This window comes from Ictidomys tridecemlineatus, chromosome 9 (genome assembly GCF_052094955.1).
Source record: "Ictidomys tridecemlineatus isolate mIctTri1 chromosome 9, mIctTri1.hap1, whole genome shotgun sequence".
Classification (NCBI taxonomy): Eukaryota; Metazoa; Chordata; class Mammalia; order Rodentia; family Sciuridae; genus Ictidomys; species Ictidomys tridecemlineatus.
In genome coordinates this window covers 107227670-107241647 of record NC_135485.1, presented here as the reverse complement: position 1 = coordinate 107241647, position 13978 = coordinate 107227670, and the positions used below count along the sequence as shown (strand labels likewise).

The following is a 13978-nucleotide window of genomic DNA, read 5'->3' as shown; positions in this document are numbered from 1 at the left end:
AATGCTTTCACCAAGTCACTAATGTCCACTGACTTGCCAGGTCCTGTGGACTCTTATTTCAGGCATGTACCTCCTCTGTACCAAATGGAGCCCCATATTGAACACACAATAAATATTAGTTAAATGAATGATGTCTTCCATTTACATTATCTTACTTCCCCTCTTTTTACTTACATGACTCTTCTTTCTCTTGTGTCTTTGCTGGCTCTTCTTTCTTCTTCCTAAATATTTATGTTCTCTGAGGTTCCGAGAAACTGCTTTGTCTTTCACTCTAGCAGGATTTATCCTTCTCTGGATTTCACAAGCTTGCCTCTAAAAGATGCATATATAGCATATCTCCTCCTTGACCCTTATTAAAAGGTTGAAATATTTTTGGGGGTTCATGGACTTCTCGATTTAAGTGTATTCAATTTTAAATTCATCATCAGTCTCAGTGTTCCTTTACATTATCACCTATGAATAACATCCCTGTGAGTGACATCACCAGATACACAATTAAACCAGAAATCCAGGCATAGATCTTGCCGCATGCAGTATCTTAATTCTAGATTCTTTTTCTTCCTTTTTATGCCTATCATGGAATACCAGTTCAATATCATCTCAGTTTTTACCTGGAGTACCTCAGTTTAGTTTTTTTGCCCGACTCTCTAGTTTGAGTTATCATTATTTTGTTATTTTTGTTCTCTTTTTTTGTTTTATTTAATGCCAAAACAAAAAATTGTGGAGTGCCCCTGGGTTGCGTGAATTTTGTTTTTCTGGAACGGAAATATTCATTTGTGAACCCTTGGGAGAACATGATTTTTCAGAAATTTCAAAATGTGATTGACATTCAATAAGTATTTATGATTTAAATAATTATTGTTGAAATTTAGTTTTAGCTATAGATTAAAAATCACAGTTCACTTCCTTAAGTCAGCAAAAAAGGGGGAATTCCCCCACTGGTACAGGAGTTAGTTTTGGGGAGATTAAATGGGATCATATTTCCCTGGATGGGGCCAAGAAGTATCCTTTATTTCCAGTGTTGGGGGATAAGCAGGACTTGGTTAGATCTGAGGGAAAGGCCATGCTAGGCCGGGGGTAGGCAAATGCCAAACCTTGGTATCAAGAAAAGAGGGAAAAGAACCTTGGAACATGAACACTTTTGAATTTAGGATAATGTATTTGCCTTATTAATCAAAGGCATGCGATAGGAGGATGAGGATTTATAATCAGCCAATTCACATTGTAACATATATTTTATCTGAGATTCCCAAATTAGTAGACTGAGGCAGGAAAGACTGAATGTCCCACTGTAATTTCTCCTGTAACCTCTAATTTCTTGTGCAGCACTCGCTGCTTGTTTGCTCCGTGGTAAGTATATGCAGAGTCATCATTCAGAAGATGTTAGAGTACTTGGAACAGGGTTAAAAAAATACACAGCCACATCAATGTTTATTGCAGCACTATAGCTAAACTGTGGAGCCAACCTAGATGCCCTTCAGTATGGATATGGATGCCCTTCAGCATGAATGGATAAAGAAAATATGGTATATATACATAATGGAATATTATTCAGCATTAAAGGAGAATAAAATCATGGCATTTGCAGGTAAATGGATGGAGTTGGAGAATACTAAGTGAAGTAAGCCAATCCCAAAAAACCAAATGCTGAATGTTTTCTCTGATTTAAGGATGCTGATTCATAATGTGGTTGGGGGTGGGGCATGGGAGGAGTAGATGAACTCTAGATAGGGCATAGGGGATGGAGGGGTAGAGGGGGCATAGGTGAGATGGACATCATTACCCTAATTACATGTATGAAGACAGAAATGATCTGACTCTACTTTGTGTACAATGAGAGATATGAAAAATTATGCTCTATATGTGTAATATGAATTGTAATGCGTCCTGCTATCATATATAACAAATTGAAATTTAAAAATAAAAAAAATCGAAGACTATATCTTAAATTTTTCTAAAATACATTTACAAAAAATGAAAACCCTGCACTTAAGTTCTTACCACCTTACACACACACACACACACACACACACACACATACAGACACATATATACACACTTTTAAAAGGAGGAATGATAATTTGTGTTCTACTTGCTAGATAATTGAGGAATTTTACTTTTTATATTGTAAAAGATGAAAACTCCCTGATCTTTAAAAATTAGAATTATTACTCATATATTGTATGAAAATAATTTTATACTTTTTTTGTTCAGTGTTTTTTCCTCTGTATTACTTAGCATTAGAAGAAAGTCAGACTTTTTTTTTTTCGTGTGATACTAAAATTTCTTCCAGATCATCTGCTGTAGTTTCTTTCGTTTTTTTTTTCTTCGAGGCTCTTCTTAAATGATCAAATACAGATTTTAAGTGTATATGGCCAGCCTGTTAGTCTGACCTACTTTGTCTAAGTTTATGTTACTCAGATAGCATGTATTTTTAATATTCTTTTGCATATGGGCTATACTTTTTTTTAACAGATAGTATGTATTTTTCTTCTTTAAGTTTTGACTGAATTAGAAGCATGTTCATCTGCGTTATATAGGGTCCAAAGACCTGCTCGACTTTGAAATACTCGACTTTTGAAATACTCCTATTCATTCTAAAATAAAATGTGTATTTCTAAGTATGTATACTTTTCATAGTTTTCATTCTAATTTGTTATTTTTCCTTGAGATCATGTAAAGAGTTCTTTTAAAAATTTAGTTTTTATAAAATGGTTCATGTTCCATCTATACCTGGCCTTCATTTTTTTCTAAAGATGTGCAATTGAGTGGTTGTAAGGAGCAGGAATACCAACCACTTTCCCCTTTGAGGTCTGGTTAGTACTTATATGCAGCATAACAAGTATCTTTCAGATTGAATAAATCAAGCTTGATGAGGCTGAAGTTCATAGGTTTAAAATTTAGAGAAGAAATTTCTAAAGAAATTTAGATTTCAAGAAAAATTGGTTTTGGTTTCCTAAGTAGCCTTTTAAAATTCTATTTTCACAAACTCTGATCTATCTAAAAATCCATATTATTTACAATGTGAACTTAGTGCCATATTTGGCTATGTTTTGTGATTTTCCTTCTACTAAAGCTTGGAATGCCATTTTGAAGAGTAAGTTTTGGCTTTTGAGGGCCTTTGCAGTCACGTGCTGGTTCATCACTGTGTCTGTGGAGTATCGTACTATTGTAGCTCTCAGTGAAATATTTCCCCTTCTGTTTCCAGCTAAGATTTCTTTGGAATGTTTCAGTTAAAAAGAATCTACAGTTTTAACACTTGTGGTAGAGAACATCTTTACTTGGTTATTCTCTTTGCTGTGTGAGGGTTATGGAATTACAGCTATAATAGAAACTGTCAAATTTAAGTTATCAGCGCAGGCTTTGGAATAACAGAATCCTTAGCTTTTATTTTCCGCAGTCATTTTGCTCATTTCATTATACCTTTGTGAATGGAGAATGGGGAATAATAAGAAATGATTTAGTGTTCCATCATTTAATTTGACTTTTTTTTTTGGTATGTGCTAGAGTCAGCCTGAAATTTTTGGTTACAATGGGACTTTTGCATTATCTGTGGATTTAATAGTCTTCTGGCACAAATTATACTCTATTAGTACCATGAAATGATAATTGCTCCAGCATTTTTCAGAGTCTGGTGTTGAACTCTGTCCTGAGTTTGGAAGCAAAGATGATACAATGGTTAATGTGAGTTTGGGTTTGGGATTTCACATATTAGCATGGGAAGGTGCCTTGTGGTAGGCTCTTGAAAGGCAGAGGTGAGCTGTGTAAATAGCCTTAGACAAGGAGTTGAGTACCTCCAGAGCTTAGGTGTGTGCTCTGTTGCTTAGTTTTAGACTCTTATATGTAAATAAGATTCTGATTCCCGACAACCCTAGAAATATCTAATGCTCCATACATGTTATCTTAGGCATTGTCTGCATTTTACAGATGAGGAATCCAAGAATTAGGGAAGTTAAGCAGGTAGTCCAAAATCAAACAGAGAATTCGTACCCAGGAACTCTCTGGCTCAAAGACCTGGCTTTTCACAGCTCTGCTTCTTTCTTTCTTCCTTCTTTTCTTTTTTTTTTTTTTAACATGTGCATCTTATGAAAATTACCTAGCTAATGTGTACATCCCTTGTGAGGCAAGCTATTAGTCTTGATATGGTAAAAATATGAACACGTTTGGAACTTGGAGCTGTTGATAATCCCTCCTGCTATTTTAAGGCTTTACATTTACTTCCTAACTTTACCTGTAAGTATTTTATACGTTCAAGGTTGCTAATATTTTGTCTGTATCATGTTTCTTGATTTACAAAATGCTCACATGTTTTTCTCCCCCCCACCCCTCTAAATCTTTACTAAAAGAGAAAGGAATCTTCTGTATTCCATGGGTTTATTTAATTTTATTTTAAAAATTGGTAAGTTTACCTCAGACTCTTTTTCATTCCTTTCTGATTTCCAGATTTTAATAATTATCTCTGTTACTTATAATCTTATGCAAGAGAGTAGGATCTTTAACATTTCATTATTTTAAAAAAATAGTCTGAAGTAAGCACTTATAAAAAAAAGTATTGATTTGCTTCAGTAAAGATACTGAATAGCCAAGAATTTTGAACTTTATTTACTATCTATATACACAAGCTATTTTGAGAGTTCCTGCATTACTGAAATACTTTTGGGCCTTCCTTAGTTTGTATACATTGCTGAAATACTCCAAGATCTGATTCTAGAATGTACAAAAAATTTTAAATTGCAAGAGGAAAACAAATGAATGCTTACTCATGTTGTAACACTTTTCTGTAATTTACCTCAATTTCTGAGCTTGTCTTACGGTACCTTTTATTGAGGTTAGGAATAGATTTTAAGTACTCTTGATTCTGAGTAATTTGTTTAATTGTCCTAATGCTATCTTCATAATGATTTTAAGCTGTGGCGCTCTGTGAGCGAGTGCCCAGGGGCTGGGTAATTGACATCCTGGCAGAGAGGTCTGCTTTCTCTTACTGGCCCTGTGGCAGCCTCCGTGACCTCGCAAGGGCGCTTTTTAAACGTTGTAGTTTCCAGCAGCTCTGAAGGCAAAAGTTCTAGAATAGGGTTTGGGATTTAATAAATATGATAATTTAAGTAGATTTCAATATTTGTAGACAGAGCTCTCAAGTCTAAATTGTAATTTTAAGTAACCTGTAAAAGTAGGAAGACATGGTTCAAGGTTATTTTTTGAACTCATAAGCAATACAGTTTATACTTTCCTTATGATTATTACCTATTTACTGACCGTTTCAACTATTCATCTGAAATATAAAAGTGCTAATTCTGTCCTTCAGTTAAAGTAGTGTTATATGAGTTTTTTTAACCATCTGAGATGGGACATTAGAAAATTTTCCTTTATCTTTCATAAATAGTAAGAATTGAATCTACTGGATTTTTGTGATATTTTAGATTTACCTTTTTTTAAAAAAAACAATTTCAAGTATTTAGCACATTTCCCCATAAACATTCATCAATAAAAAATGGCCATCAATTCCCCAATGACTTATATGATGCTTTCTAGGAGCATGAAACCCAATCTTTAAATGTGTAGGGTGTCAGAGATAATCTGCTTCTAAGAAGTTTCGAGAGAAGATATTTCAGTTTTCTATGTTTCAAAGGTAGTAAAAGTCCACACTGGACTTGAAAGGTTTTCCGGGACGCGTCTTCATTTATGAGAAATCCAGCTGATCTGGTTGCCTGGGGAGGGGGGATCCCAGGCCACCCTCATGTGCTCCTGGACTGTATGGAGAAATACTCCTCCTGAATTTTTCCTGCCTTAATGCTGACTTCTTGGGTCACTGTTGAGAAGTCTGAAGCAGATGTTTCTGACTTCTTTCTCTCACCTTCTGGTCTGCCTGGTCAGAGCTTTGCTTGTTTTGTCACTTCAGAGACTCTCCCTTGAGTACTGACCACCTTACGCAGTGAACCTCAACCTGCTCTTCCAGTTTTATCTGGGCTACACTTCTGTTATTTGCCTGTTAGCTTAAACTTTGCTGTTTTCCTCCAAATGACTTTTTGTAGATTCAGTCTTCCACCTGAACTTTCTACCCCGCTTTTCTAAATTTTATCTCTACTTAGAGGCTATGAATTCTCACTTTATAACTTCCAGTATGTTACCTATGCCTTATCACCTTTAAAAAAAAATTGTGGTAGAAAACACATAACAAAATTTATCATTTTAATCATTTTAAAGTGTATAGTTCAGAAGTAATAAGAATAGTCACATTGCTTTGCAGTGAATCTCTAGAACTTTTTGATCTTGCAAACCTGAAACTCTGTACACATTAAACCACAGCTGCGCATTTCCCATCCCCACCCACAGGCCCTGGCAACCGCCTTTCTTCTTCCCTTTTCTTAGAATTTGACTACTTTAGCTGTATACAGTATTTATCTTTTTATGACTGGTTTATTTCAGTAGCATTATGTGACTATATCTCCTTTTTTTCAAGACTGAGTAATATTCCATTGTTTATTACCATGTTTCACTTATCTGTTCATCCCTCAGTGGGCATTTGGATTACTTCCACCTCTTGGTTATTTTGAATAATACTGCTATGAACATGACTGTACAAATAAATCTTCAAGGTCTTGCTTCCAATTCTTGGACATTGATCCTTGAAATCTGGGATATATATCTAGAAGGGAGATTGCTGGATCATATGCTAATTCTGTTTTCATCTTTTTGAGGAACTACCATACATTTTTTAATAGTATCTGTACTATTTTAAATTTCTACCAACAGTGTATAAGGTCTCTGATTTCTCCATATCCCCTTGGTCTTTTCTTTGGTATTTTATTTTTATTTTTTTAAAATTTTGTCCTGCTAAGGGTCAGACCCAGGTCTTTTGATGTGCTAACTCTGTGCTCTCCTACTAAGTTACAATCCCAGTCCTCTTTTTTTTTTTTTGATGTAGGCATCATAATTGGATGTAAGGTGATATCTCACTGTGGCTTTTATTTGCATTTCTGTAGTGATTAATGTTTAGTTTTCCATCACTACAACAAGATATCCAGACAATAGGCTTATACAGAGGAAAGGCTTATTTTGGGTCACAGTATTGGAGGTCCAGCTCATGGTCCTATTGCTTTGGGTGTGTGGTAAGGTAGTGGCTTATGAACCTTCTACATGGGCCCTTCCTCTCAAAGGGTCCAAGCGCTCCAGTAGCACCACCCTGGAGATATAGTCTTTAACTCCCAGGCTTTCAGGGGACATTCAAGGTCTGACCTATAGCAATGAGAGATGGGGAGCATCTTTTTGTGTCTACAGGCCATTTGTGTATCATTTGTAGAGGAATGTTTACAGGTGTTCTTTGCCCATTTTTTAATCAGGTTATTTCTTGTAAATTGTGATTCTTTATGAACCAATTTGATATGTAATTTGGAGGTATTTTCTCCTATTCCTTAGCTTGGCTTTCATGCTGTGGGTGAAGTTTGGTGTTGGTCCCATCTTATTTGTCTGATTTTGCTCTTGTTGCCTATGCTTTGGGTGTCATTTTCAAGAAACAGTTGTCAAATTTTATGTCAGAAATCTTTTCCTCTAGGTTTTCTTCTGGGAATCTTATAGTGTCAGGTCTTTAGGTCATCAATCCATTTGAATTAATTTTCGTTTGTGGTGTTAGGTAAGAGTCAAAGTTCCTTCTTTGCAGGTGGTTATCTACTTTTCCATAACCATTTGTTGAAGAGATGGTCCTTCCCACACTGAATAATCTTATTCTCTTTGTGGAAGATTCTTTGATCATAGAAAAAAGTGTTTATTTTTGTGGTCCCTATTCTGTTCCATTGGTCTCTACGTCTGTCTTTATGCCAGTACCACACCGTTTTGATTACTATAGCTTTAATGTGTTTTGAAATCATTAGAGTGGGTGAATTCTTTAATCTTGTTATTCTTTTTTTTTCAGAATTGTTTTGGCTATTTGGAGCATTGCCTTTTAAACACAAATACCATATATAGCTTATTCATGGTTGTCTTCTGGGCTTATTGCAATGTCTGGCTCACAATAGTTATTTAGAAAATAGCAGATAAATTACTGTTCCAGGCCACTTTTGCACTGAATTTATGAATTCGATTCTTGGGTGAAGGGCCAAGTAAGTGCTCAGCTGGCTGATCTTCCAGGGAAGTTGAATAATATAAAATCCATACTTCATATGTAATGGAATTAACGAAATACAGCTGAGTAGTAAAAATTAATTTTCATTAAAAATGAGCAAATTAAGCAAACTACAATGTCAGCAATCTTTACATGATAAAGAGTTGAACCCTTAGAGATTTAGAGTTTTCAAAACTACTTGAAGTAAGATGATAAAAACCGGGATAGGAGTTAAATTTGCTTGACTGCTTAAGCCATTTCAGATAAACTTTTCTCTCTCTCTCTCTCTTTCTCTCTCTCTCTTTCTTTAAATTAATGATCTAGTTTCTACATATAAAGAACATAGTACATTTAAAAGTCTTACTTCATAAAGAATGTGTTGTTGAACATCTACCAAAGACATGATGAATGAGAGGAAACATGAGTACAGTATATCATTGCTTTTTGCTGATTCCTCTAATTGAAGAAAATATTGCAGATTTTAAAATATGCAAACATATGGAGGTTTGTGAATGGACAGTCAGATTATGTATTCTTATGCTCAGATTGTGTACTGATGGTGTTCCTCCTCATTAGCTGATATCAATCCCAGATTCTTAGTGATTTGAAATCCCCTGAATTATATATTTTTTAAATTCCTGATTTTACACCAGCATGGTTCCTGTTAGACATGTTCTTTTATGATATAATCCTATAAATTGCCATAGAAATTGTATTGTCTTTTTTTCTTTTTTAACAGGGCCACTCAACCACTGAGTCACATGCTCCAACACCACACCCTGCCTTTTTTTTTTTTAATATTTTTTAGTTGTAGGTTGTAGATGGACACAATATCTTTATGTGGTGCTAAGGATCAAACCCAGTGCCTCACACGTGCTAGACATGTACTCTACCACTGAGCCACAACCCTGTCCTCATCCCCAGCCCTTTTTTATATTTTATTTAGAGACAAGGTCTTGTTAAGTTGCTTATAGCCTTGCTAAGTTGCTGAGGCCAGCTTTGAACTCATGATCCTCTTGCCTTAGCCTCCCAATCCTCTGGGATTACAGGCATGCACCACCATGCCTGCCAATTGTATTGCTTTTGACCTCATGTCAGTCCTAGGACTATGATCATTCTCTCCCTTAGGGGTTGAGGTATATTATCATTTGGGAGTAAGTGGTCGTCTCTGCAAACTGAGAGCTTTTTAGTAAGAACTATGACTTCAGCAGATTGTCTACCCTGAAAAGATTCCTGGGTTCAAACAGTCTTTGACCTAACAGTTTAACAGTCCTGCTGTCCTTCAGATTTGATTGACATCAAGTTTTGGCTGGTAATCCAAACTTGCATGCTCTCATGAGTCTAAGTTGATAGGAAAATGTCTGAAAGAGATTTGGGGCCTGGGTCTAAGTCACATACTCTGTCTTTTCTTCATTTTGGAGAAGATTGCTAGCTTCTCATGTTCAAAATGCAGTTTGTTTCTGAATTCTGAGTCATAAGTAGTCCCTCTTTGAAAAAGAAATTGTTGTGAAAGAATATAAAATAAAGAAAATAATATTCTTTTTGAAAGTTTTATCTTGGGATAATCTCAAAATCAAAATTTCTTGCAATACTTTATAAGAATAAATAGATTTTGATTTAAATTAAATGTTAAAAATTATCTAATACACCACATTAATCATCCTGGAGGTAACATTTATAATGTCCTCATTGAATATCACAACTTTTCTCAAAATATTATGACTTTACAAATGAGGAAATTGAAACATAGCAGGTTCGGAACTCATCTAAGGCCCAGATGAGATACAATTTTTAATTCCTTGATCCTAATTACATATCTCCTATGTGTCAAGTCCACATTTCTAGGTGAATCTGTCTCCTGTAGACCTTTCAGGCAAGATGCCCCTGTAGGAAGCATTTCAGTATGATGCTCTTGTGGCGAGCTGTGACCTATGTTGGCTACACCATTGTGATGCCAATGCTCTTAAACTTTAGTGTTCTTTACAACACAGGGTAAATAAATGAACCTATTAATTTCATACTTAGCATTATGTATGTACTTTTGTTTTTCAAGTTATTAAAATGTTCTCTTCATGAATCCAAAGTCTCTTCTGATTTTGGGTTAAATGCAGTTGTTTTCTGGCAAAAATCTCATTATTATTTTGAACTGTATATGCAATAAATTTTGTATTGTTTTAATGTTATATCAATTTTATTTAACTTTAGCAGTTTAATGCAGATATTAATTTGTTTGACAACTTAACCTAAAAGCAAGAGAATGGAGAGTGTTTACAGTTATAATCTTATTTTTGACATTGGCTTTACTGCATAGCCATACTGCTTTTTGAACTTTATTCCAGTTTCTCATTTACCTTTTGAAAAATACAGAAAAACTATTTCATACCTAATTAAGATTGAATTATGGTTTAAATAATTTATTGAAATAAGGTATTGGTGATGAGAGTATTAACATAAGGTTATAGAAATCTGATGTGTTTATTTTTTGTTTTCTATATTTTAGTAAGTAAACTGAGTGAGAAAAATATTTTGGATTAACATATAGTTTATATATTTACTCTCCAAATCTATGGCTATTCTTTTATTTGAATAAAATTCTTTTATTAAATAAAATCCCCACAGTGCCAAGTCTGCTTAAACTTAGTATTTGCTTCTTTTTGGAAACTGCAAGAAAAACTTAATATGATGTCTGTTTTGTTATATTGGATAGTATCTGTTCTCTTATTTATAAGTTTGGAGCTCAAAAGTGAGAACTTTAAGGTGCTATGATATGTGTATATTTTTTTCAGTTCAATTTTGTATACCATCAGTTCTGCATTTGAACTGGTAAGTGATAATCCAGATTTTCCTCAAGCCAATAGATAAAAACAAATATATTTTTTTCTTTTTGTTGACAAGGTGGAGTTCAGCTTACTCTTTCTTAGATGTGAGAGGAAGAGAAGGTCATTTCGTACCTTGCTGATAAAGGTAAGGTCATAGAAATTATTAAAGAAATTGGCATGTTTGGTAGACATCATTATTATGCTTTGACATTTTGACTTTGTGGCATGCTGAAATCAAAAGAAAGATAATGTATTTATATAGTAATAGAATGCACAATTGTTCCTTTAATTATCACTAAGAACACAGAAGATAAGAAATAGGTGTAAATCAACATGGCAAAGTGGATGTGGATTTGCTGTGTAATGAGCAAGTAGCTTGTGGCTTTCATCTGAAATGTTGGCTTACACACTTAGACTATTCCTCAAACATTTATACACTTAGTAATAACCTTTCTCAAATATTGATGATATCATTTTCAGGTTAATGCAAACTGGATTACAAAACTGTGCTGTTTTCAAGCAAATCCAATCTATTGCCCTTTTCATGTTGACAGTTCTAGTTGGCTTTGTTGAGTTGGGAGGAAAAATGTGAAATGGGTTGTATGGACTCCAGGCCCACCTTTGTGAAGGCTGCCCTGTGCGTTGGTGACTGTTCACTAGGAGACACTCTTCTAGCCATTCTGTCCCGTGGTGTGGCTGTTTTGTATAGAGTGCTACAGTTCTTGAAGCACTGTAAAGAAGGCTTCACCCATATATCTTTTTCACAGCACGTCGGTAAGGACAGTTTTGTTTCCATTCCTGTTTTAAAGAAGTTAAAATTGACACATTGGGAAGGTTAAGAAACTTGCCTCAGGTTACATGGGCAGTAAGGGGTAGGGCCAGAATTAAGTTGATACCTCCTGCTCTTTACCGCTGTGCTGTACTGAAAATCTGTACCAGGGTTTGAGCAGTGACCCTGTGGCAGAAGACCCTGCATTATCACACATCAACTCATGGGTTGAGGTACAAATGTAGACTTTTTGCCAAATTTTACTTTTAGGTAGATTTCTATATTTCACGAATAGTTCTTAAATGGCCACTTGGTTTGTTTTCATTAAAAAGCAAATGTATAAAAATAGCGGGGCATAGTGCCACACACCTGTAATCCCAATGGCTTGGTGGGCTGAGACCAGAGGATTGCAAGTTCAAAGCTAGCGTCAGCAACTTAGCAAGGCCCTAAGCAACTTGGTGAGAGACCTGTCTCAAAATAAAAAATAAAAAGGGGCTGGGGATGTGGCCCAGTGGTTAAGTGCCCCTGGGTTCAATCCCTGGTATCCCCTCCCCTCCCCTCTAAAAAAAAATAATTTCTGTGAGAGTTAAAATGTATTGACTATTTGATCTCCACAGTTCTGTCCATGTTTTTTTTTTTAAAGATTAAAATTGTTATATGGAAAGGTGAAGGTAATATTAAATAAACCAATATCTATTTTTCACCTTTTGATTAGTAATTGAACATATTTTCTACTTAAAAAAGGGCTCTGGGAATTATCCATCATTTTATATTTTTTCGAATATTTGAAAAATCACAAGATTAATTGCACTTTCTATGAAAAGAAGTCACTACATTTTTCTTGGAAAATGACATATATAGGGATGTGAATCAAATACTCGTTGGAGTGAAGTTGTTCACATATTCTACGTGACTAGCTATAGAGGCAGGACATTGCTCAGAAGTTCTTTTCATTAGAAAGTTTAGGAGACCAAAGAGGGCTGAAAATCTTCCCAGGAGGGCTGTGTCATTTTCAAACTTGTTCCATATTGCTCTAGGTAAAGGCTTACGAAAGGGATGTCAGTAATTGTTTACTTATTAGATTTTAATTGTTTTTTTTTTTGTAATGCAATCTCTGATGAAAGCATGCTCCCTTGTTTTTTTGTTCTTTTTGCATCCATGGTGTCACCACACTGAACCCTGTCTCTAACAGAGGGAGGAACTAAGAAGGCTTTTAAATGGTTTCAGACCTAAATCTCAGTTTTCAATCCACTACCTCTTTCATGAACAAACACCACTTCAATGTGGGACACTAAAAGAACAAGGAATATATCTGAACAGCTCTTGAGAGTCTGAATGTCAGAGAATTCACGAGTCAGATTAGAGTGCTTGCTTGATCTGCTTTTAGGAATTAGACAATAAAGGAAATCCTCATGCAACCCAAAAAATGAATAAGAATTTTTTTCCCCCCAGGTATTTCAGTGAGATTGTGTCAGTTCATTTTCAGTAAGAAGGAAATAAGCAAGAAAAGGTCAGGAAAGGGTTGTTTGACACTTGTTCCATGTGGACATTGCAGGGTGAACTGGTTCACAATAATCATAGGAAGATGTACTTAATTTTTCTCATATCTTTTCTCATAACAAATGAGCAAATGTAGGAAGAATAAAAATTATACTTGTTAATGTATTTGACTTTAATTTACTACAGTGAAATTTTAAACATTTTTATACTCTATATCATTTTTAAAATATTTTCTTTAGTTGTAGATGGACACAATACCTTTATTTTATTTATTTTTATTTTTATGTGGTGCTGAGGATCAAACCCAGTGCCTCACATGCATGCCAGGAATGTGCTCTACTACTGAGCCCAACCTCAGCCTAAATCATTTTCAAAATACTCAATAAAGTTCTCAGAGGGTTACTTTTCCATATTTATGAAAGATTTTATTGCTTACTTAAAAATGCCCATTAAAAGATGGTGGCATAATTTTAAGATTGCAGAAATAATGCAGTTGAGAGTATTGGTGTTCCTCCTTTAGGGGCTTAAATAGAATTCATTTTCCCCCTGGGTTGTGGTTTGGAGGGTAAATTTATGTTTTAGTTTTTAAAATATTTTTAAAAGTTAAAAAAAATTTAATGGACATATAATGGTCTGTAACTTATGGGTTAAAATGTGATTTGTCAGTACATATATACAAGGTATAATGATTAGATTAGGGTCATTTGCATATATATTACCTCAAACATTTATTATTTCTTTGTGCTAGGAACATTCAAAACTGAAGCTAAAATTTTAAAACTTAAGTTTTCACTT

The 13978-nt window shown here is 34.7% G+C and overlaps 1 protein-coding gene across 6 annotated transcripts in view; it reads left to right on the top strand.

Moving 5' to 3' along the window:
• The window catches only part of Bmpr1b (bone morphogenetic protein receptor type 1B), a 360238-nt gene that overhangs the window by 97973 nt on the left and 248287 nt on the right, over nucleotides 1–13978 (top strand). For 4 of the 6 annotated variants that reach the window (XM_078021900.1, XM_078021895.1, XM_078021897.1 and 1 more), the window contains exon 2: nucleotides 10991–11059. The exons of the other annotated variants lie outside the window; for them this stretch is intronic. The gene's annotated coding sequence lies outside the window, so the exon portion shown is untranslated. The remainder of the gene's footprint in view (nucleotides 1–10990; nucleotides 11060–13978) is intronic. 6 annotated transcript variants of the gene reach the window in all.